We start from the raw sequence: 26,935 nt of genomic DNA on the forward strand, positions 1-26,935 counted from the left end.
TCGATGGTTTTAGAGTCGGTGTCAGCAATAATTGAGAACATTCCACACACGCGGGAAAATGCAGATATATTTTTTAAAATCGCGTCATGGTGTATCATACACCGCCTAACATGACACCGACGGCAACGTGTCGATACATATTAAAAATTCGATATATCATTTCATTTTTCACAGTCGCTAACATAGTTTTCGACTCGGTTGAAAAAAAACGGGAAGGAAATCCAATGAAAGTTGCCGTTTATAGAACGAAATGAATTCTCAAACGCCTGTAACTTCAACTTCAAGGCCATTGAGTCTCTCTCACGCCTTTATCTCCAATCTAACTCACCATATGATTTCATTTTTATCGATGGTTTTGGACTCGGTGTCAGCAATAATTGAGAACATTCCACACACGCGGGAAAATGCAGAGATATATTTTTAAAAATCGCGTCATGGTGTATCATACACCGCCCAACATGACACCGACGGCAACGTGTCGATATATATTAAAAATTCGCTTTTGCTTTTCCGTTAAGATATATTACTTTTTCGTTTGATGACAGTCGTCACAAAAACGTCAACAATGATGCCGACATATATTTCTTCGTTTTTATTTAATTCAACATTATTAGCCGGAAGTAAAATATGTTTCAGGAAATTACCGAGAGATATTTCTTCGTTTTTTAAAATTAGTTATGTGCGAATACACTTTAAATAGGTTTATTTGAAATCTTTAATTTTCCACAATATAATTTACTTGCCATTTATCATTTGATGATTACGAGACAAATTCCTCTTGAGGATCGTGACAATTCATGCGCTGCGTGGAAACTTCTATTTCCAAAATGAATGAGACGATCGATGAAGAACGCAGACTTGAACAGGATGCAGCAAGAAAACGAATGAGACGGGCGAACGAGTCCATCGACGAACGTCAATGCAAACTTGCGGGGTCACCCGTGGGAATCCCACGGGCATGGATGTGTGTGACATTTCGACATATTGAGTTAGATGCTGCACATTCATTTTTACAAAATGGTTACTGGCAAGTCATCAGATCCAGAAATGGTGTAAAAACCACCGTTTAGAGGCCATTTTTCCCCGCAAAGCGGGGGTTGGCCTTTTCGGGGACCGTGGTAGTTGTTGTTTTTTTGTCCCCTTTTTGAAGCAATGTTTTACGGCCGGATGCCCTTCCTGACGCCAACCCTTTTTGCCGCCTTCAACGACAAACAGGGAATTACCAGTGAACTGGTACTCAATTAGCCGACCTCGGAAGGATGACAGGCTGAGTCAACCCCCCTGGCATTAATTCGGCGATCGACCGAGATTCGAACCCAGGATCCTAAGCTGGCACCCTAGCCGCTAGCCCAACACCAGAAATGGTGTCATGAACACAATTTATTTACGCACAAGCACAAAAGCAAGACGGGCCGATTTCCGATTCCGACGGGCGAGACGGGCCGATTTCCGATTCCGACGGGCCGATTTGGAGCAAGAAAAAGAACGAGACGGGAGAAAAAGGAGAGAAACGAGACGGGGAAAGCCGATTGGAGAGGCGAGTGAGGCGCGATTGGAGAGGAGTGTGAGGCGCGATTGGAGAGGAGTGTGAGGCACGATTGGAGAGGAGTGTGAGGCGTGATTGGAGAGGAGTGTGAGGCACGATTGGAGAGGAGTGATTGGAGGGGAGTGTGAGGCACGATTGGAGAGGAGTGTGAGGCACGATTGGAGAGGAGTGTGAGGCGCGATTGGAGAGGAGTGTGAGGCGCGATTGGAGAGGAGTGTGAGGCGCGATTGGAGAGGCGTGTGAAGGATTGCAGAGGAGAGGAGTGTGAGGGATTGGAGAGGTGAGGGATTGGAAAGGAGAGGGATGTGAGGGTTTGGAGAGGAGAGGAGTGCTAGGTGGAGAGAGGAGAGTGTCAGGTGGAGACAGGAGAGTGTCAGGTGGAGACAGGAGAGTGTCAGGTGGAGAGGAGTGAGGGGTCACATATTATGTGAAATAACTAAATTCACACCATTTCTGGATCTGATGACTTGCCAGTAACCATTTTGTAAAAATGAATGTGCAGCATATAACTCAATATGTCGAAATGTCACACACATCCATGCCCGTGGGATTCCCACGGGTGACCCCGCTAGTAACATATATATCTCCTATAACCTATCCTATAAATATAGATTTGATGACGTCATGTTTACACATCTGAGCGACAGAAATGAGCGACAGAAATGAGCGACAGAAATGGGTGACAGAAACTAGCTTCACTTTTGAGCGCCCGAAATTCCCAGGCAAACGCTATAACGCACCAGGTTTACAACCTGTGCGTTAATAAAATAAACATTGTAATATTCATCTATCTATAATTCCAGTAATCTCTGTGTGTGTGTCTGTGTGTATGTCTGTGTGTCTGTGTGTATGTCTGTGTGTCTGTGTGTTTGTCTGTGACCGCTGTTTCTCGACAACCACGGGTCCGATATACTTGAAACTTGCCAGGTATATTGCTGGGGACCCGAGGATGTGCCTTTTCAAGGTTTCATATTAATCGGACAAGTAGTTACCGAGCTATGTCCAAAAAACGATTCAACCAATCAGAGAGCAGCGAGCTATCACGTGTGCCGAACATGGCGAACAGACTCTGCCTCGGACGGCACATTTGAGAGCGTATTCATTTATTTCACGTTGGCAAACTATGTTGGCGCTATGTTGGCGTTAAACTATGTTTTAAAACTAATTAAAACTAATTTGCGATTCATCGTAACTGCGATATGCGACCTTCCGGACAGTCAAATGAGGACGTCACTTCCGGACTTACGGATAGTCATAGTGACGACGTACTGATGCTGAACGTGGCGAGCAGAAGCTGTAAGGTACGATCGATTGTAGTACACGTTTATAATGACTCTGCCGATACAGGCCCGATTAACTGCAGCGCCATCCGAGCTGCGGCGTCGGGACGATACATTCATTGTACGGTCACATCACGCACTTACGGGCACGCCCATGGGCCCATGGGCACGCCCATGCATGCATGGGCGAAGACATTATTTTTTTTTTTTTTTGGCAAGGAACGGGCACCCACGGGCACGGGCACGTCCTAGTCTAAAAAAAATCCTGGAATTTACTGACGTTGCACAGTGTCTATTACATCACTCAATCCAACACATCACATTAGTTATTTGTGCCTGTTGTTTGTGTCCTTTATAATGTAATTATAAACAGCAACTCTCTGGTTTGGAATGATTTGCAATTTTGTTTGACTCCTAAGCAGCAGATAGAGTGAAAATATTGTTGCAGACTCGGGGTTTTGGGTTTGGGGTGCGTCACGAGTGGGACTTCTCGGACTCTCCCCGACCTCTGGACCCGCAGGTCGCCGTGCCGTGGATAGGTTTGCGGCCTAACGGGATGTTAAGCAACGAGTGACACCGATTGAGACCGCCAAACCTGGCAACACAATTTATCTCGGCAGGTGATCCTTCCATGGCATAAACAGGTAGGCAGCTTTTCCTCGGGTGCCCAGCGCGTTCAAACAGCAGCTATTGCTCTGGTGTTCCAGCTTTAAATCCGCATCCACACTAAATATTCTATCCCATGTGATTCCCCCTGTGGGAAAGTTCGGCGGCACATCCATAACCTGCCATTTCATTTAAATGTTCGCACTCACATTCGGCGGATTTCCTTCGGGGATCCCGGACGTGCTCTCCACATCCACTGCTCATGCTGTGGAACCTCCACAGACGTCACACACATACGCGCAGCTCCGTAACCTTCACCACGCCCTTCCCACAGCGTGGTACATCCAGTACATCCCCAAATCGCCTCGCGGACCAGCGCACACAACGTACACACCCCGACAATCTCACGATCTCTCGCACACCATTTATTCACACGATCCACTCCACAGTCAATCTCACTCCATTCACACACATGGGTCACCCCATGAGAGTTTACACACTACTTTACATACGAGCCTTTCCGCGGAGATCCCGCAGCTGAATTTGCCATTTGTGCCGCGCACACTCAGCCGCACACCATTCCTTGGGAATTTTTTTTCAATCATCTGCATTCGGACGTTTTGCTGGCACGGACCGTTAACACACAGTGACAATACGCCTCGAAATCTGACCTCTTTGGACCGGTACGGATTACAAACCTGTTCTTTTTAATCTCCCACGCACAGGACCAGAACATCCCAGCATTTAAAATATTTCCCGCTCGGTAACCTCACCCCTCCCCTCAGTCAAGGTAACGGTTAACCTCGACTGAGTCGGTACATGACCCGTACTCTCGCTCGTTCATGCACTCCACTCTGCACGCTCGTGGCACACACTCCGTTACACTCAGGCTCGGCACTCAAAAAATTCCAGGTTCTTTATTCCACCTCAGCTCGGCATGCACCCTTTCACATCATGCATTAACTCTAGCGTACACAGCCACACCTCGTCATGGTCCGTTTTGATCGCTCACATCCTCTCCACCTGCACCTGCCATGCGTTATCCCGATCCTTACACATTGTTTCTACACATTCCACGATCTACTCCTCAACATTCTTTGTCCTCTCACTTGTCTCTAATCATTCTTCTTTGCTTTTATCCTTTTCATTTTTCTATCTTTATTATTTTCCGCTTTTCCCCTTTAGTTCTTATTCTAAGATTACTTTAATGTCTTCCATTCTCTTTCATTTTTCATTCTTTTGTCTCGATCATTCATCCTATTTCTTCTATCTTCTGTGTTAGGTCATCATGTCCCATTTTACATTCTTTCTTACTTGCCCTTATGAGCTGCCCTGAGATTCTGTATTTCTTCTGATTTGCTCGTAGTTCTTTTTTCCCCTCCACAAGTCCTTTTTTCCCTGTTTAAGTCCATTCACCTCTTCTTTTATCCCATTTGTCTCCTGCATCATTCTAGCCTCACCTGCCCCCATCCCGTTCCGGACACCATCCACATGTTCACTCACCTCTCCCCTTGGAGCCTCGAGCGTTGTGGCTATCTCATTTCCCATAGCCTTCATATCAGCCTTTACCTCTGCCTGCCCCACATGCATGTCATGCCTTATGCCAGCCACCTTGTCCCTCCTCCATTTTCATTGTCATCTGTGCCATTAGTTGACGAATCCACAACATCACCTGATCGCTGCCAGAGTGCCATGGCAATGGCGACCCACTATAACGTGCCATTAGGGGCTGGTTGTGGGGAGGAGGGGGGGGGGGGAGGGGAGGGTAAGTGGAGGGTTGGGTCCTCGATCGCTTTCGGCACCTCTACTGCTGCCCCTCATGGTCCTTCTCCCACAATGTTACATTAATATACAGCTACCTGTGCCATTAGCTCCTCCATATCCTCCTCAAGTTAGCCACCAGGTCCTGCTCACCTTGGCTTGACATACCTGTATAATTATTTGAAGCAGAATTTCCCACGACACTCCTTATAATTATTGGGGTGGCACTGATAGCGTCCCAGATTCGATTCTCACTCCTGACTTAAATTGTTCTGAACGCAGGGTTCTTGCTCTTTTACAAACGTGTTTCCTTTTGGTGCCAAACGGATTGGCGGTGCCAAATGCGGTACGCACTCTCAATGCACATCCATAAATATTGTTACGGTTCTTGGTTTCGGCACTCCCCTTACCGAGGGGGGTTTAATCCCCTCGTATATCACACTGGCCGTCCGAGTCTTGGAGCTATGACGTCACTTCCTGTCAGGGCTGAATAGGGTAGTAGGCCAATTATTCCTATGACCTAAGTACAAGCGCCTTCCGGTAAGCGAGGAAATGAGCCCCACCCGAGCCGTGGCTGAAATGGACATGCCGAGTGAAGCGAGCCACGACTCAGGCCATTAACAAAAGACTAAACCCGACTATAGTGGTTGGCCAAATCGCGCTACAGGTACTCAATCGGGAAAGGACTAAAGCGATCATGGGGAAGAAGAAACCAAAGGAAAGGAATACCAGATATTTATTAATTATGCACACGAAATGAAGAAGAAACGAAAGGTAAGACTGTACAGGAAGAGGAAGAAGCAGATACACAGGGCAAGCCTTAAAACAGTCTTATAATATAACCCCGGACAAACAAACAGACTTACACGACAGGGAATGGCAGGAAGGAATGGCTGGAAGGAAAAGAAGGTCCCGTCAGACGGTAGGGCATTGAGGTCCGGCTCCAGGAGTGGACTCGCGTCGTGGCGGGAAACCCTGGCAGGCAGCGAGCGCGTATCGTGGACCGTGAGCGGACGTTGCATATATATAAGGAGAGCCCAGTCCCCGTTCTCGTGGCGGCGTGTGTATAGAAGGTACGTGGGGATTCGACCGGATACCCTTCCGCACGCTCGCGACGGGGGTGGCGGTTGGAATTGCTCCGCAATCCACCCCACGAGTGTAAAGTGGGTCGCGGCCTAGTGGACTCGAAGGCCCGAGAGGGGAAAGGGTTTAACCCCCCTCTGTACGTCGACGGGCTCGAGACCCGCAACAAATTGGTGTCCGGGAGTGGGATATTTGGACCCAGAGTGCGCTTCACGTGCTCGAAATTACGAGTGAAAGAAATTTAGTTTAAAAAATCAAACTAAATTCGTACAATGGCTGGCCAAGGTGACCAAATGCCGGTGGGAATAATAAATTGGGAAAAACTAATGGCCCAGGATCAGCAGGAAGAGTTGGTAGTGGAGGAAATTGATGAGGATGCGGCAGTAGGGGAAGAAAATGGCAGCGCCTCGCACATGGCAGCAGAAGCTGAGCCCACAGTGCCAATGGATTTGGGCCTTTTATGGTGCAACTCAGGGCATATATGGGTGAAGAAATGAATAAAATGAAGGAAAAATTGGATACCCAGGAGGGACAAATTTAAGAAGAGACATGAAGGAAATGAAGGATGGGTTGGAAAACAAAATGGATACCCAGAGGGACGAAGCCAGGTGCGATAGGCAAAGGATGAGGGCAGCGTCAAAGAGGGATATGAAAAAGGCAGAGGAGGAGATAGGGCGTAAGGTGAGCGAGGAGGTCACGGTGGTACGTGAAGGGGTGAAGCGATACGACGAGCGTGTGGGGGCGAATTAAAGCGGAGCACAGCCAAATTGACTGGGGCTATGGGAGTAGTGACGCGGGGTGTGGAGGCGCTGACGATCGTCAAATTGGGAAAGGAAATTTTGGGGGCGCCGGCGAAGGTCGAGTTGGAAAAGGAAATTCTAGGGGCGCCGACGATCGTCGTGTTAGAAGAAGAAACAATTGGGGTTGAAGAGACGGGAGAGACAGAGAAGGAGTCACGGAAAGAAGAGATGGAATCCGCGCAAAGTTCGTGTTTGCACCGTGATGCCGTGCTTGGTAACCCCATGAAAAGTTTGCAGGTGCTGGCGGAGAAGCAGGGGAAGGAGAGCCCCGAGGTGATTGGCGCTAATGGTGGGAATGTGTTTGGCGTGAACGGGTGCTCGACGAGCTTGGGAGAGAGGCGAGACCCGGGCGTTCGCGAAGGGCCCATTGTGCGGTGTGAGAGGGAGAGCGTACCGGAGTGCGTGGTGCGAGAGGATGGTACGGAGTGTGAGAGAGAGTGCGTACCGGAGTGCGAGGAGCGGGAGTGCGCACCAGAGTGTGAGCGAGAATGCACACCGGAGTGTGTAACGGAAGAGTGTGCACCGGAGTGTGTGATGGCTGAGTGTGTAGAAGAAAAGTGTGCACTGGAGTGTGCGATGGCCGACTGTGTGAAAGAAGAGTGCACACCGGAGTGTGTGTGGGAAGAGTGTGCACCGGAGTGTGTGTGGGAAGAGTGTGCACCAGAGTGTGTGTGGGAAGAGTGTGCATCAGAGTGTGTGATAGCGGAGTGTGTGAGGGGCGCATGTGCGCCAGGGTGTGCGAGTGCGGAGTGGGTCGCGAGTGGTGAGGATGCGGCTCAAGCATCGACACCGACCGGGGTAGCGCTTTGTGGGACGGGTGGCATACGCGAGCCCCCAGTGAGTTGCGTGCCGCAGGGACCGGAAGGAATCGGTGCTGCATCGGTCTCACAAGGACTGGCGTGCAAGATTCGTGCCTCCGGCCCCCATACCATATGGTTGGCGCTGTGTGGTGGCAAGGGCGTTTGGCCGGGATCGAGGGGTGGTTTACAGTTTCGGAGCCACGCACCTTATTGGGTGAGGTGCTCGGATGGTGGCCGGTTGGGTCATCGTGCATGGGACCGCGAGGCCCCGCACAGGAATGGAGCCTGGCACTTGGGCCCATCAATCCCTCCCCCCTCAGCTCGTCAATGCCGGACGGACACCATATACAGGTGACCAACCACCGGCATGGAATGCTCGGCCCTTAGAGGCCGAGCCATGACATTGTAACTCCACATGGAGGGGTTCGTAGTTTAGAGGACTGTGAGAGTATTGCACCCCATGTGCGGGGGGGGGGGGGGGGGGTGGGGTGGTACTGACCATTCCTCACATGGGGGGGGGGCATGATCATTAGTTTAGGGGGGTGGCAGTATTAGGCACATGGAGGGGCCAGCAATGGTTGCCTCCATGGGGCACCGAAGCTAGCCGAGGGAGGGCTAGGATAATGATAGGGATTTAGAGCTACTTTAGGGACAATAATTAAGTAGTGACACCTCAACTGTAGAGGGGATGTAGAGAGTTTAGGTGGTTATTAAAGAAAAGGGTGTGCATAGTGTAAAGGGCTGATGAGGGAAGCACGAGTTTTAGGGGAAATTAATTAGGTAGATGATGCTGTGTGTTTGAGGAATTGTGAGTGAGAATAAACTGATAGTCAGAGAGCCTACTACACTCTATTTCAACCCATAGCATACAAAAGGTTTAACCCCCTAGAGTTGTTGGGGGTATCAAGCTGAGTAAAAAAAAGTATGTAAGATTGACCCCCCCTGCTGGAACTAGTCACCAGACCCCCCTAAAATGACCCCAATAATGGGTTATTTCAACCCATCTCATACATGGACCAAATTTGGTTACAATATAGTGTCATGTCAGGACATTACAAAAATGTCAAATCTAACAACTTACCCTGCTGGAAAGGTGATGTTAGACCCCCCGCAAAGTACCCCCCAAAATGGGTTATTTCAACCCATCTCATACATGGACCAAATTTGGTCACAATATAGTGTCATGTTAGGACATTACAAAAACATCAAATCTAACAACTTACCCTGCTGGAAAGGTGATGTTAGACCCCCTGCAAAGTGCCCCCCCCTAAAAACGGGTTATTTCAACCCATCTCATACATGGACCAAATTTGGTTACAATATAGTGTCATGTCAGGACATTACACAAACATCAAATCTAACAACTTACCCTGCTGGGTAGGTGATGTTAGACCCCCCGCAATCTCCTATTGCATATACGAACCAAATTTGGTCACGATGTACAAATATAACAAATCTAACGTTACCCTTCTGGAAAAGGTGGGTGATGTTAGACCCTTCCTCAAAACAATCTACACACAAAATACATGATACTTCAAATATATAAACTCACCATCAGTCAATGAGGATTACTATTTATTATCACAAGACTCATAATTTGAACCTGTGTGGAAGGAATAAAAGCCCCCCCCCCCCCGGAATATACATGAAATAGGTAAACCTTGCGTGGTGAGGTTAAGGGAGTCATCTCTATGCAATACTGAGCATCAAGCTTACTTTTAAATCAAGGATAGGAGGGTGGACTTATATTTCAGAGTGACTTGCATTCCTTTCACACCAGCATCATTGCAACATCAAATTTCAAACGGGCCAATGTGCATCATCAAATTCTTAAAATATAAGGGATGTAATTTTGTACCTTGTACATTCTTTTTTACTGTATCCATTGTGGTATCTCTGTCAGAGTCCATCTGTATCTGAAAATTAATATCACAAATCAAATAAAGTCAGCATACACTACAAGTGTTGGTTAATGAAATCAGCATACACACTACAAGTTACAACTACAAGTATAGAAGTTTGATTTAACTATTAATCTCCATTGTAAGAGGCTTCTGAGCTTTATTAGTTAATCTTTGTAATAAGATTAAACATTTTAAATTATCAAACCAATGCATTTCAAATAATGTTTGATTGTTAAACATTTTAATATCCTCTAATGTGGAACAAATATCAACTTTGTTATCATTATTAACCAAAAGAAGAGGGGAATGTCAAGAGGAAAACATAAATTCTTCAGATTAAGTTTCCATACTTACTATATGAAAGCATGTTGCTTAAAAACTGGAAAATCTAGAATATGCAGTTCCTCAAGGAGGGGCTCGTTCAGTATCTGTGAAAGTTAAATACAAAATGTATTTGCTATTTGACCATATAATGCTCATGAAATTTAGGATAGTATGCCTACAAGTCAATCATCTCTGATTGGTTTCATTCAGGCTTCTATTATTATATTATATTTGATCATGTCATGCTATTATAAGTGCATCAACAATATTTTATTGGTTGTCCTCTATTGGCTTCCGTAGTTTACAAAAAATATTACCAAGGAGGGCCTAGCAAGGTCATTTGCATACTTTTACTAAACTAGGGGCATTAAATGATGATGTATGTCAATGTACAGACATGTCTTAAGCTGTTAAGTTGTTACATTTGATAATTTGTAATATCCTGATGACATGATTGTGACCGAAGTTGGTTCATGTAAACGATGGCTTGAAACAGGGGTACTTTGGGGCCGGGGGGGGGGGGGTCTAACATCACCTACCCAGCAGGGTAAGTTGTTAGATTTGATGTTTTTGCAATGTCCTGACATGACACTATATTGTGACCAAATTTGGTCCATGTATGAGATGGGTTGAAATAACCCGTTTTTAGGGGGGGGCACTTTGCGGGGGGTCTAACATCACCTTTCCAGCAGGGTAAGTTGTTAGATTTGATGTTTTTGTAATGTCCTAACATGACACTATATTGTGACCAAATTTGGTCCATGTATGAGATGGGTTGAAATAACCCATTTTGGGGGGTACTTTGCGGGGGGTCTAACATCACCTTTCCAGCAGGGTAAGTTGTTAGATTTGACATTTTTGTAATGTCCTGACATGACACTATATTGTAACCAAATTTGGTCCATGTATGAGATGGGTTGAAATAACCCATTATTGGGGTCATTTTAGGGGGGTCTGGTGACTAGTTCCAGCAGGGGGGGTCAATCTTACATACTTTTTTTTACTCAGCTTGATACCCCCAACAACTCTAGGGGGTCAAACCTTTTGTATGCTATGGGTTGAAATAGAGTGTAGTAGGCTCTCTGACTATGAGTTGTGTAGTAGTGTGGATGGAATCGTGTTGAGGTGTAAGAATAAGAGGTGTGTGCAAGATAAAAGGTGTGGGATGCTTGGTGTGGAATGCATGGTGTGAAGGATTGAATGGGGGGGGGGGGAGTGGAACCCATTCACGAAATCCCGGGGGGGGGGTAGTATAAAGCCAGGTAGAGGGCAGAGGTAAATTGCATGGATATTGACACCTGTGGTGCGGGTAGTAGAAAGTAGTGTTTTGTATGGTGCAGTAGACTGTGGAATGGCTGGGCGTGTGGCTTAGTTAGTGCACGTGGTTATTGGGGCACTCCGTCACTGGTAGCCTGTCGGCCAGGTAAGGCCGCAGGTAGGCTCTGGGAGCCGGTTAGGATAGTGTGTGAGTGGGGCCCGAGGATCCAAGGGCAGGACCCGGGTTTAAACCCGGGGAAAGGGTTTAACCCCCCTCTGTATGTCGACGGGCTCGAGGTCCGCAACAAATTGGTTTCCGCAACAAATCCGCAACAAAGAACTGAGCTGTTTATTTGAGATATAATTACAAACAGATTCTGCATATCATCGATTAGCATTCTCCAACACTCGTCAGCAGTGGTTGCTTGAAAGGTGAAACAAACGATGTTCCTCACTCGAGCCAACACATTGTTACCATTTGAAAATACAGAGTCGAGCCTCGTGTAAGAGCTAACACAGACACAAAACATAAACAGAAACACATAAACCATACAATAGAGGGAGTGGGAGACAAGAGGGGGAGAGACAGGGAAGCACAACAGCAGAAGAGCAGGAAATCGGGAGATCTGTGGAAGGGAGAGGGGGGTGGCAAATGGTATAAAACAAATGGACACTATTTGGACTTTCAGTTAAGAAAAATGGAATTTGAAAAAGTGGATTTTGGGTTGTTTAACGGGGTAGAAAAGATCATTGTTTTGGATGGGGGAGGCTAAGATATGTTGGATAAGAGAAGATAAGAGATGTTGGATAAGAGAAGAGAAGAGATGTTGGATAAGAGAAGATAAGAGATGGTGGATAAGAGAAGATAAGAGATGGTGGAAAAGAGAAGATAAGAGATGGTGAATGAGAAGATAAGAGATGGTGGATAAGAGAAGATAAGAGATGGTGGAAAAGAGAAGATAAGAGATGGTGAATAAGAGAAGATAAGAGATGGTGTTTAAGATAAGATAAGAGATGGTGGATAAGAGAAGATAAGATATTTTACCCAATACTGCACATAGATGGTCGATCTCCAAACTGCAGTTCCTGAAATTTAGTTAATCACAACTCAAACCTTGATTTAGGTTTAAATAAACATTGCAAAATTTAATAATAATTTTTTCTTTAGAAGACCAAATTGTTTTTGGAAAAAAGCAATTTCCACATTTTGTTTGTTTTATTAACGAGTGGGTTGGAGTTTGTTTTCAAACGAAAGTTTTTTTTAACGTTCACATTGTAGTGAAATTATACCAAGGTGAACCCAGGGTGTGCTCGCTACAGAAGGGGCGTCTATAAGACCCGGGACAACCGGGGCGCGCAGACACTCCAGCGGAACTCACTTTGACATAGTCCTGTAGTTTGAATGGTATGTACGCCCCTAAATGCTGCGCTGACTGTCCTCTCTGTTGGACCATTGCTATATTGAATCGACCATTGCTCATGAAATACTCTGATTTTAATGCCTGTTGCATGCATGTATTCTTACAGGATGTACTACAGATCTAAATGATATTAAACCTACCCAGAGGTCAAGTCGTGTCTGAGCTTGATTTTCACGGCATTTAATATCATTTAGATCGCCGGAATGGCTGACCACAAGATGATCGTGGTACCGATTCTCGGAGCCGACCCTCAAGCTGAGGGATCAGCATCGGAGTTCACTCACTGGCTCAAAACGCTGGATAATTACTTTGCTGCTCACGAAACAGAGCCCACCGCAGCGATGAAGCTGTCCGTGTTAGTCGAAGGTCTATCACACCGTTTTCCGGAACATTTCTCGATTTGGGACGTACACTACGGCTCTAGCCGAGCTGAAGCGCCTCTACGTAAAGACACGGAGCGCTGTGCATGGCCGGCATCAACTCTCTCAGCGGCGACAGCAACCATCTGAATCGATCGATCGCTTCGCGCAGGAGTTGCGCTACCTGTTGGCAGACTGCGTGCAGGACGTCCGGACCCACGAGCAAGTGCAGGATGACTTGCTCCGAGATTCATTCATCTCCGGAATTAATTCTGGAGTCTTGCGGCTCCGGCTCCTGGAGGTCGCGGATCTGACATTTACAGAGGCACTACGGCTGGCACGCGTATACACAGATGCCCGAGAACAATCCACCGCATATGATCACCCACGAGTCGTGGCGGGGACCTCGCAACTCGCGCGACCGGAGAGGGCTACCGCCGAGGATACGGAGGAGGACCCGACCACTACGGCCGAGTCTCTGGGAGCTCCTGAAGCGGACTCCGCTTCCGGCCTCACTGCTGTCGCGGCTGCCTGGCCACGGCCTGACCGGTATGCAAAATGTTATTTTTGCGGGAATCGGCAGCACCCTCGCTCTGAATGCCCGGCCTGGGAGGCTACATGCCACCTGTGCTCCACCAAGGGCCATTTTGCAAAGGTCTGCAGGAAGGCCGCTCGGGGCACGCGTCCCCACGCGACCTTGAATGGGCTCATCGCGGAGCCAACGGATCGAGCGCCGGACGGGGCGCCTCACTCGGCTTTGAAGAGCCGCTCTCCTTTTCGCGGGCCTCTGGCTACACGCCTGACCTTGGTGAGATACACCGGGCCGCCGAAACAAATGGCGTGAATGCGACCGGCCACAGCGCGACCGACCTTGACTGGCGTTCGAATGCCTACTTCAAACAAGCGACATGCTCCTGCTTTGGAAACTCCTCTCGATGTGCGGCAAACGCAGCACGTGACTCGAGCCCCATCTGACGGCGGCTTTTACAAATTACATGCACCCACTTTGGCATATGAATCTGCAGATGGCAGAGATCTTTCTCACGTGACGCGAGCGCCATCTGGCGGCGGCTCTTACGAATTACATGCACCCACTTTGGCATATGAATCTGCAGACGGCAGAGATCTTTCTCACGTGACTCGAGCGCCATCTGGCGGCTGCTCTTACGACCTACACACCCCCACTCTGGCAAATGAAACTGCTGATGAGCCAACTGACTTCAATGCTCCTGCTGAGGCCCAACCTGACGACGCTGCCCGAAGGATTGCAGCCGGCGTGGGATCCACCCGCGAGGCGCGATCTTCTCGCCCGGGTGGTACAATACCTGCCGGGTCTGCCGGCCTTACGCAGGCCATCATTCCGCTCACGGTCGCGGGCGTTTTTGCACAAGCTTTGATTGACACGGGGTCCACGGATAGTTTTATCGATCAGCGACTCGTGCATCAACATGGGTGGCCGGTTCTCGGGACAACCCGCCGGATCTTCATGGCCTCTCAGGGACTTCGGTTGAGCACAAAAGGGGCGTGTCGATTGAAACTTGTGATAAAGGGACGCACGTTCCCGGACGTGTATCTCATGGTATTACCTGCTTTATGCGCTGACGTTCTGTTAGGACTTGATTTCCTTAAGCGGCATGGACGTTTGGAAATAGACTTCGGTGGGCCGGACATGCTCGCTGTGTGCGCCCTCGCTCAAATGGACATGGAGCCACTCTCACTGTTCCCCAACCTGACCACTGATTGTACCCCTGTAGCTGTCAAATCGCGGCGCTACTCTCGCGCGGACGCACAATTCATTGCGGAAGAAACGGCCCTGCTCTTAAAGGACGGTATTATAGAACACAGTAGGTCACCGTGGCGGGCCCAAGTCTTAGTGGTGCGGAGTGAGGCCCACCGCCGGCGCATGGTAATCGACTATTCGCAGACGATTAATCGTTTTACACAGCTGGATGCCTACCCCTTACCGGGGATGGACGCCCTGGTACGCCAGGTGGCCCTGTATTCCGTTTATAGCACTCTCGATCTGCGTAGTGCGTATCATCAAGTCCCCATCTCTAGGGCTGATCCCGTCTTTACAGCCTTTGAATCGGGTCAGCGGTTGTACCAGTTCACGAGACTTCCCTTTGGGGTAACTAACGGAGTCGCTTGTTTTCAGAGGGCTATGGATGACCTCGTTGCGAAGGAGAATTTGACCGATGTCTTTGTCTATCTGGACAATCTTACGGTTTGTGGGTATGACCAGGAGCATCACGACGCTAATCTGAAACGCTTCCTCGAGGTCACGCGGAAATATCGCCTAACCATGAATGCGGCTAAGTGTCGATACTCTCTACGCACAGTAGACCTTTTGGGGTACACCGTGACCCATGGCTCCGTCTCTCCGGATAAGGAGTGTCTGCGCCCTTTGCTCGATATGGCTCCGCCTAGCGATCGGGCTTCGCTGAAACGCGGTCTAGGGCTGTTCGCCCACTACTCAAAGTGGGTGCAAAATTTCTCCGCGAAGCTCCGCCCCCTCGTGGCCTGCGACACTTTCCCCATGGGCCCGGCCGCCCTGGCGGCCTTCGAGGGCCTTAAAGTCGACATCGCTGGCGCCGCTATCGCGACGATTGACGAGGGTGCGTCTTTCGTTTTGGAGAGTGATGCCTCGGATCATGCGATAGCGGCGACTCTCTCCCAAGGAGGCCGCCCTGTGGCTTTCTTCTCGTGGACTCTCACCTCCGCCGAGCGGAGGCATTCATCTGTCGAAAAGGAAGCATACGCGATCGTCGAATCAATTCGGCGATAGCGGTCGTATCTGCTTGGGCGGAGTTTCCAAATCGTCACGGACCAACAGAGTGTTGCGTTTATGTATGACACCTTACATGCTCAGCGCATTAAGAATGAGAAAATCACCCGTTGGCGTATCGAACTCGCCGACTTCTGCTACACCATCAAATACCGCCCGGGGAAGGATAACCTGGTCGCTGACGCCTTATCGAGGCCGGCCACTTGTGCGGGGGTTGTAACTTTGGAGGGGCTGCACACTTTGCACGGCACTATGTGTCATCCCGGGGTAACGCGCTTCGCGCATTTTGTGCGCGAGGGCAATCTGCCGTACTCGATTGAGGACATCCGCCGCATCTGCCGTGATTGCGCGATCTGTGCGGAACTCAAACCGCGTTTTTATAACCCTCCTATGGGGACACTCGTTAGGGCTACTAGACCGTGGGAGCGCTTGGCGATGGACTTCAAAGGGCCGCTGCCAATGTCGAGCAACTCTCGCTATCTGCTCACTATCGTCGATGAGTATTCCCGATTCCCCTTTGCTTACATGTGCGGGGATATGTCGGCTGCCACGGTTATTCGGTGCCTGCAGAATTTGTTTTCTATGTCCGGGTATCCGGCCTACGTGCATACCGATCGGGGTGCGGTGTTCCTGTCCCAGGAGGTGAGGGGCTACTTGCTCCAGCATAATGTCGCTTCGAGCTACACCACCCCGTACCGGCCCCAAGCGAATGGGCAGATCGAACACTTTAATGGGATTATATGGAGGGCCGTCATGCTAAGCCTTCGGACCCTCGGCCGAGGCCTCGATAAATGGGCGTGGTCACTACCTGCCACTCTAAACTCGATCCGGGCTCTCCTATGTACTGCCACCAACCAGACTCCTCACGAACGACTGTTCCACCACCCTAGAAGCTCCGGCAGTATCCAATCTTTACCCAGCTGGCTCGCTGAACCGGGGCCCGCCTATCTCAAACGAGCGGTTCGCGCTAGCAAGTACGACCCCCTTGTTGACAAGGTGCAGGTCCTCCAGGCTAATCCCGAGCATGCTCGCGTGTTAACGGCGGATGGCCGCAAGTCTACTGTCTCCGTACGCCATCTCGCCCCATGTGGGGACGACGACAGGGATATCGACGAACCCGTCTACGAGTCTATGGACTCTACCGAAGCTTCCCCTATGGAACTACCACCGTTACTCCCGTCGTCCACCACTCCCGTGCCCGAAGGCGCAGGGGCGCCCCCTCCGACTCCCACCTCCGGCGGCTATTCCGATGCGGGGGACTCCGGGCTTGGGGACGCCATGCCCGGTAGATTCCGAACACGAACTGGCAGGGAAGTTCGCCGCCCCGACCGCTACGGGTGGACCGACTGACGTGGATTGACGTGACCCATTCGTTTATTGCTGATGCTTGCTTGCAACCTGCCGAGCGGCAGTATAGTTCTAACGGCGGGGAGAATGTAGTGAAATTATACCAAGGTGAACCCAGGGTGTGCTCGCTACAGAAGGGGCGTCTATAAGACCCGGGACAACCGGGGCGCGCGGACACTCCAGCGGAACTCACTGTGACATAATCCTGTAGTTTGAATGGTATGTACGCCCCTAAATGCTGTGCTGACTATCCTCTCTGTTGGACCATTGCTATATTGAATCGACCATTGCTCATGAAATACTCTGATTTTAATGCCTGTTGCATGCATGTATTCTTACAGGATGTACTACAGATCTAAATGATATTAAACCTACCCAGAGGTCAAGTCGTGTCTGAGCTTGATTTTCACGACACACATTGTTCAACAAAATATTTCTAAGATATAAAGAATTATACGATGAATTTCATTGTTTAAACAAGGATAAGAGATGGTGGGGCACATCATATTAGATGTGGGGGATCCCCGGGTCACTCCTGGGATATTGATTGGATGTCTCCGTGCAGTGGGCCTGTTCAAGAGAACTATCCAGGGATATACAACAACAACAACAACAACAACAACAATAATGTTGAGCCCATCCATGGCGAAAGAGAGGTACTAAAACTACAAGAGCAAAGCATGGCACGCCATCGCAAATCCCTATGCTTCACACCAAAAGCAAAGTTGAAAGATGGCAACACGTTCCACCAGGAAAGACCCAAAATCAAATTGAGGGTTTCCTTTCCATTTTGACCGGTGATGTTAAATCCTGGGACATGAAGCAGAAGTCAACGAAAAAGGTTGATATTTCATGTGTCCCCCAATGCTGATTGCATTTACAAGGTTACATTTAAAAAATGTTTAAAATGTGCCTCAAATTACATTTTTTGCTGCACCCTGAAACCTCGATTTTTTAAATAATGCAGTGAAAAAACTTGAGTTCGAACACAAAAAACATAATCTTAGCCAAGTTTGGTCACAATCCCATCAGCAGTTGTGGAGAAGAAGTTGCAAGTGAAGGAGAATAAGAGGTCGACGATGTGCCATCCCATAAGCTCCCCAGAAATATGTTCCAGGTGAGGTCAAATTTACCTTGCACCCTCCATCAAAAATACATTCATATTAGACAATACAAAACTGCACCAAAAGAGATTATACAAGTCAAAAGAAAAGAAAAAAACAATGGTGGAACATCAAGATATTTGATGACATGCGATGTCATATTCAAAAGTCACATACCAGACATGGGTCTTGATCCATCATCCTGAGAGTGGAGGCTGCTGACATCACTGAACCTGATTCCAGAGAAACCAGAAACGTTGTCCCATTGCACATTTTGGGATCTAAAAATCTTTTCACAGAAACTGGAAAGTTCCAGAATAACATTCTCCAAGTTGACGAAAATACGAAAAATCCCGAAAAATCCCAAAAATCCCATAGGTAAAGCTATGAATAGCACGTGGGGAAAATTTAGCGCTTTTGTCCAGAACATCCACATCCATTTGCTGAGCTGCCTTTATATTACCTCACCACCGCATTAACTCTTATTTTCTTTACTAGGCTATGCCCCCGGGCCCTGTGACTATCTCTGCTGAATAATTATTCTGCACTTATTTTGTCTTTAGGCATTATTATCTTAAACATCTATCATATCCAATCATAACCGCCTCCTTTCTAATGCATGTTACAAGAAGGGGCATTCTTGCGGAAAATGCCATCGGCATAGAAAAGGCCCCTATATATGGTATGTGCCATGTGGCAAAGTATAGAAAAGAAGGGACATTCCATAGCTTGTAGAAAATGCCAAACATAAAATAAGGGACATTCAAAAAAATTCGTGTACATGCTGGACTACCCTTGTGTTCTTAGGTGGAACCAAGGAATGCTCTAGAAAAGTTCATATAAAGGGGTGCCCGACATCGGCCAAATAAAATACATTTACTACTTCTTGTGTAAAGGTATTGTGTTTTGTGTGGTCGTGAGGTTGGAAATGAACTGTGATTGAGTTATTATTGTGATGTGTTTGGAAATGTAAATGTGAATGGGGATTTCACATGGAAGCAGGCCATGGCAGAATCTTTTTGGTGACATCTTCTATGGAAATATGTGGTGGAGAATTTAATGACGCCCCTTCATTGGCCTCATGGATGAGGCATCACACTTTCAAGCTGGGGATTGTGGGTTCAAGTCCCATCTGGGTTGAATAATTTTTTTCTCCTTTCTTTTCAAATCTGTTATATGGTCTTGAATAAAGTCTTGTACGATGAACAAAATGCAATTTGTTCGTATTTAAAACGTATTCGTTCTTAAACCTGATTTTCAGCATCATTACGAGTAATGTCCACAGTGGTATTGTGCCAAATTTTGAGGTACCGGAGTCATGCAAAAATGTGTTGGCCATCACATCATCACCAGATATTATCCACCATCACATCAAATTTGAACATGACACTAACCATTTGAGTTCCCAAATGAGCAATAAAATGAAATATGTACCTTTTACCATGATAAATAAATGATATGCCAATTTTAACAAACACACACACACACACACACACACACACACACACACACACACACACACACACACACACACACACACACACACACACACACACACACACCTTTTTTTTTCCTCACAATTCTATCTCTTATGATTTTCAATTCTTATTTCCTTTATTCAATTCTTATTTAAAAATGCATTTAATTAATTGTACGGTATTGGTTTTTCGTAAACTCAAATATAAATAATTTAAAGAATTGCTGTAAATGATGTTAATTTCACAACATCCCATATTCAACTTTATTTAAATTCTAAACCTCAAAACATAGTTCCCTTACCTAAACCAAGAACCATAACCTGCAAGAAATTGACGAGTTTCCCGACTGCATGGATCATCAGCTGGCACCGTTCTTCCTCGAGGGTTTGATCCTTTCAGTCCAGGACCTCTCCAAACAATGGATCCACAACCTCGATCATGGATCCACATCAATAGATGGTACATCTGTAGTTCCACAACCTCGATCGTGGATCCACATCAATCGATGTACAACCTCGATCATGGATCCACATCAATCGATGGTACATCAGAAGATGCACAACCTCGATCATGGATCCACATCAATAGATGCTAAATCAGTAGATCCACAACCTCAGTTGCATCCAGGCAGTCAGTCAACTCATTATTGAAACATCGTTTATTCCAACTTCACTCGCAATAGGATTTAATGTATTATCACATATTTATAACTTTCCTTACACACTCCATAATATGATATCATTAAATCATGCACATCTTACCTTAAATACACCATATCTACCAACCAGCACGACCACAACACCGACCTCTGGATCAAACTGTATTTTGAATGTTGAAACTGTCACCTATAACGGTTTTTGGCATGCTGATGTATCCTCGCTACCACTGATTCCTAGCAACATTAATTTGTAGTATATTTAATTCTGATATTGTACTGTATTTACATAAAGATCTCATGAATAATATTTTTACTATTCACATTGTATTTTACTAATTCGATTTGGTGTCATTTTGCGATATTAAAGAAAACTTGTTTTTAATCTATCAACTATAGCTCCCTGTGCGAACATACGTCTGACTAGTTGTTGTAATCTATTGATAAGCTCAGAGCTGTGTGTGGTTGCTCTCACAGTCCGAGTTATTTCACCTGCAACCGTACCATAAAATAGCTTTTTCGGAATGTTTCTGTCTAAGAAAGGCATTCGGACAATGTGGAATGGAAAAGCATAGATGATGAAGGCACACACACACACACACACACACACACACACACACACACACACACACACACACACACACACACACACACACACACACACAACAATATCCCCCTTTTCTTAAAAAGTCTGTGTATTTTAAAACTGTGTATTTTAAGCAAGAGATAAGTTTATTTATTTATTTCGTCCAATGTGGGAAGGGCATGTTGTATAACTGTCTACAGGTATGCACACTCACCTTTAAGCTGTCGAGACTGGGCCCATGGATGCACGTTAAGCTGGCTGTGCAGTCTGTTAGCATTCATTCTTGGGGAAAATGGCAGGGGCATGAAAAAGGCCCCTTTATATGGTATGTGGCATGTGGCAAACTATAGAAAAGGCCCATTTATATGGTATGTGCCATGTGGCAAACTATAGAAAAGGCCACTTTATATGGTATGTGCCATGTGGCAAACTATAGAAAAGGCCACTTTATATGGTATGTGGCATGTGGCAAACTATAGAAAAGGCCACTTTATATGGCATGTGGCATGTGGCAAACTATAGAAAAGGCCACTTTATATGGTATGTGGCATGTGGCAAACTACAGAAAAGGCCCATTTATATGGTATGTGGCATGTGGCAAACTATAGAGAAAACCCATTTATATGGTATGTGGCATGTGGCAAACTATAGAAAAGGCCACTTTATATGGCATGTGGCATGTGGCAAACTATAGAAAAGGCCACTTTATATGGTATGTGGCATGTGGCAAACTATAGAAAAGGCCACTTTATATGGCATGTGGCATGTGGCAAACTATAGAAAAGGCCACTTTATATGGTATGTGGCATGTGGCAAACTATAGAAAAGGCCCATTTATATGGTATGTGCCATGTGGCAAACTATAGAAAAGGCCCATTTATATGATGTGCCATGTGGCAAACTATAGAAAAGGCCCATTTATATGGTATGTGCCATGTGGCAAACTATAGAAAAGGCCCATTTATATGGTATGTGCCATGTGGCAAACTATAGAAAAGGCCCATTTATATGGTATGTGCCATGTGGCAAACTATAGAAAAGGCCCATTTATATGCTATGTGCCATGTGGCAAACTATAGAAAAGGCCCATTTATATGGTATGTGGCATGTGGCAAACTATAGAAAAGGCCACTTTATATGGTATGTGGCATGTGGCAAACTATAGAAAAGGCCACTTTATATCGCATGTGGCATGTGGCAAACTATAGAAAAGGCCACATTATATGGTATGCGGCATGTGGCAAACGATAGAAAAGGCCCATTTATATGGTATGTGGCATGTGGCAAACTATAGAAAAGGCCCATTTATATGGTATGCGGCATGTGGCAAACTATAGAAAAGGCCACTTTATATGGTATGTGGTATGTGGCAACTATCAAAAAGGCCCATTTATATGGTATGTGGCATGTGGCAAACTATAGAAAATGCCACTTTATATGGTATGGGGCATGTGGCAAACTATAGAAAAGGCCCATTTATATGGTATGTGCCATGTGGCAAACTATGGTATGTGGCATGTGGCAAACTATAGAAAAGGCCCATTTATATGGTATGCGGCATGTGGCAAACTATAGAAAAGGCCACTTTATATGGTATGTGGTATGTGGCAACTATCAAAAAGGCCCATTTATATGGTATGTGGCATGTGGCAAACTATAGAAAATGCCACTTTATATGGTATGGGGCATGTGGCAAACTATAGAAAAGGCCCATTTATATGGTATGTGCCATGTGGCAAACTATAGAAAAGGCCCATGTATATGGTATGTGGCATGTGGCAAACTATAGAAAAGGCCACTTTATATGCTATGTGGCATGTGGCAAACTATAGAAAAAGGCCACTTTATATGGTATGTGGCATGTGGCAAACTATAAAAAAGGCCCATTTATATGGTATGTGCCATGTGGCAAACTATAGAAAAGGCCACTTTATATGGCATGTGGCAAACCATAGAAAAGGCCACTTTATATGGTATGTGGCATGTGGCAAACTGTAGAAAAGGCCCATTTATATGGTATGTGCCATGTGACAAACTATAGAAAAGGCCCATTTATATGGTATGTGCCATGTGACAAACTATAGAAAAGGCCCATTTATATGGTATGTGCCATGTGGCAAACTATAGAAAAGGCCCATTTATATGGTATGTGCCATGTGGCAAACTATAGAAAAGGCCCATGTATATGGTATGTACCATGTGGCAAACTATAGAAAAGGCCCATGTATATGGTATGTGCCATGTGGCAAACTATAGAAAAGGCCCATTTATATGGTGTGTGCCATGTGGCAAACAATAGAAAAGGCCCATTTATATGGTATGTGGCATGTGGCAAACTATATAAAAGGCCACTTTATATGGCATGTGGCAAACTATAGAAAAGGCCACTTTATATGGTATGTGGCATGTGGCAAATGATAGAAAAGGTCCATTTATATGGTATGTGCCATGTGGCAAACTATAGAAAATGCCCATTTATAAGGTATGTGCCATGTGCCAAACTATAGAAAAGGCCAATTTATATGGCATGTGCCATGTGGCAAACTATAGAAAAGGCCCATTTATATGGTATGTGCCATGTGGCAAACTATAGAAAAGGCCCATTTATATGGTATGTGGCATGTGGCAAACTATAGAAAAGGCCCATTTATATGGTATGTGCCATGTGGAAAACTATAGAAAAGGCCCATTTATATGGTATGTGCCATGTGGCAAACTATAGAAAAGGCCCATTTATATGGTATGTGCCATGTGGCAAACTATAGAAAAGGCCCATTTATATGGTATGTGCCATGTGGCAAACTATAGAAAAGGCCCATTTATATGGCATGTGCCATGTGGCAAACTATAGAAAAGGCCCATTTATATGGTATGTGGCATGTGGCAAACTACAGACAAGGCCACTTTATATGGCATGTGGCATGTGGCAAACTATAGAAAAGGCCACTTTATGTGGTATGTGGCATGTGGCAAACTACAGAAAAGGCCACTTTATATGGCATGTGGCATGTGGCAAACTATAGAAAAGGCCACTTTATGTGGTATGTGGTGTTGTGGAAAACCAATCAGGTCCACAGAACTTTAGTCCAACTGGTGGTTTAATTCCATTTTAGATCATGACATCATCCTGTAATACAGGAAAAGCAATAAGCATAAGATGTGGCATCACATGGGACCATTCATAACATTCAATGCAAGCAAGCTTAATATTCTACGCTGGCGTACCGTTAGCGAGTCTACCAGATGTAACGTGTCACAGGAGAAGTCTCGGAGCACCATCCGCAGCAGTGGGTCTTATAGTCGCGCCCCTAGCGGTGTCAACGAGCAGCGAGCATCACCCCGGGTTCAGTACGAATACGATTTCACTACATTCTCCCCCCCATTAGAATTATATGGCAGAGCGGCTAGAAGGGAGCGAGCATCAGCACGAACAGGGTGCGGATCACGGTATCAGTCGACCAAACCGTACCGGGCCGGGCGGCGAATTTCTCTGCCAGCACGTGTCCGAAATTCCCCGGGTATGGCATCACGTATCCCAGTGTCCCCGGCGTCGGAGGCGCCACCAGGGTCGGGTGACGAAGGGGGTAATGCCAAGTCGTCGGGCCCTGGTAGACTCGGTGAGGGGAGGGTCGGTAGACCTTCGGTGATGGGAGCGTCGGGAGAGTCCATAGTCTCATAGATGGGTTCGATCGGTTCGTCCGATTCCCTACTCGGGTCGGCGACCCCGCATGGGGCAAGATGACGTACGGAGACAGTAGTCTCACGGCCATCAGCCGTCATCACACGAGCATGCTCAGGATTAGCCTGGAGTATCTGCACTTTGTCCACTAGGGGGTCGTACTTGCTCGCGCGAACCACCCGTTTAAGGTAGGCTGGCCCGGGCCCAGCGAGCCAACTGGGCAAACACGGTATACACCCCGTGCTCCTGGGGTGGTGGAAAAGTCGCTCGTGGGGAGTTTGGTTGGTTGCCGTACACAGGAGAGCCCTGATCGAGTTCGACGCCGCAGGTAGCGACCAAGCCCATTTATCGAGGCCCCGGCCGAGGGTCCGGAGGTTGAGCATGATGGCCCTCCAGATAATCCCATTGAAGCGTTCGATCTGCCCATTGGCCTGGGGTCTGTACGGCGTGGTGTAACTAGAAGCAATGTTATTTTGGAGCAGATAGCCGCGCACCTCCTGAGACAAGAAGACCGCACCCCGGTCGGTATGGACATAGGCTGGGTACCCGAACATTGAGAACAAGTTCTGTAAGCATCGCATCACCGTGGCAGCAGTCATGTCCATGCACGTATAAGCAAAGGGGAATCGCGAGTACTCATCGACGATAGTGAGCAGATAGCGAGAGCTGGTTCGACACCAGCAATGGGCCCTTGAAATCCATTGCCAAGCGTTCCCACGGCCTCGTAGCCTTAACCAGAGTCCCCATGGGTGGGTTATAGAAACGCGGTTTGATTTCCACGCATATAGCGCAGTCGCGACAGATACGGCGGATATCGTCAATCGAGTATGGGAGATTGCCACGCCGCACAAAATGAGCGAAATGCGTTACGCCCGGATGGCCCGCAGTGGCATGCAGCACACGTAGGCCCTCCAAAGAGGTGATACCTGCGCATGTAGCTGGTCGTGATAAGGCATCGGCGGCCCGGTTATCCTTCCCCGGGCGGTATTTGATGGTGTAACAGAAGTCGGCGAGTTTGATACGCCAGCGAGTGATTTTCTCATTCTTTATGCGCTTGGCGTGTAAGGTGTCGTACATGAACGCAACGCTTTGCTGGTCCGTGATGATTTGGAAGCACCGCCCGAGTAAGTACGGGCGCCATCGCCGAATAGACTCGGCGATCGCATACGCTTCCTTTTCGACGAACGAGTGTCTCCGCTCAGCGGTGGTAAGAGTCCGCGAAAAGAAAGCCACCGGACGCCCTCCTTGGGAGAGGGTCGCCGCGATGGCCTGATCCGAGGCATCACTTTCGAGGACGAAAGATCCGCTCTTGTCGATTGTCGCCACGGCAGCATGGGCGATGTCGGCCTTAAGGCCTTCAAAGGCCGCCAATGCGGCCGGACTCAGTGGGAAGGTGTTGCATGCCACGAGGGGGCGAAGTTTCGCGGAGAAATTTTGTACCCATTTGGAGTAATGGGCGAATAGCCCCAGGTCGCGCTTCAGGGACGCCCGATCGCAGGGAGGGGCCATGTCGAGCAAAGGTCGCAGACGCTCCTTATCCGGAGCGACAGAGCCATGGGTCACGGTGTACCCCAGAAGATCTATCTTGCGTAGGGAGTATTGGCACTTATCCTCATTCATAGTTAAGTGATACCTCTGCGCGACCTCAAGGAAGCACTTCAGATTAGCATCATGGTGCCCATGGTCATATCCAAAAACCATAAGATTGTCTAGGTAGACGAAAACATCGGTTAAGTGCTCCCTCGCAATGAGGTCATCCATGGCCCTCTGGAAACAAGTGACCCCGTTCGTTACACCAAAAGGCAATCAAGTAAATTGGTACAACCGCTGCCCCGACTCAAAAGCGGTATAGATACGATCCGCCCTAGAGATAGGGATCTGATGGTACACACTACGGAGATCGAGAGTGCTATAGACCGAATACTGGGACACCTGTTGCACCAGCGCGTCCATCCCCGGAAGGGGGTAGGCATCCAGCTGTGTAAAGCGGTTAATCGTTTGAGAATAGTCGATTACCATGCGTCTGCGGTGGGCCTCGCTTCACACCACCAAGACCTGGGCTCGCCACGGCGACCTGCTAGGTTCTATGATACCGTCTTTCAAGAGCTGAGCCGTTTCGTCCGCAATGAATTGCATGTCTGCGCGAGAGTAACGCCGTGAT

General features: G+C 47.4%; 1 protein-coding gene across 1 annotated transcript in view; it reads right to left on the minus strand.

The window, feature by feature from the left end:
* LOC144889636 (uncharacterized) overlaps positions 1-26,935 on the minus strand; it is a 49,208-nt gene that overhangs the window by 18,481 nt on the left and 3,792 nt on the right. The window contains exon 2 of the mRNA XM_078770641.1: positions 18,554-18,609. The gene's annotated coding sequence lies outside the window, so the exon portion shown is untranslated. The remainder of the gene's footprint in view (positions 1-18,553; positions 18,610-26,935) is intronic.

The sequence above is a fragment of the Myxine glutinosa genome, chromosome 1 (genome assembly GCF_964187855.1).
Source record: "Myxine glutinosa chromosome 1, kmMyxGlut1.1, whole genome shotgun sequence".
Classification (NCBI taxonomy): domain Eukaryota; kingdom Metazoa; phylum Chordata; class Myxini; order Myxiniformes; family Myxinidae; genus Myxine; species Myxine glutinosa.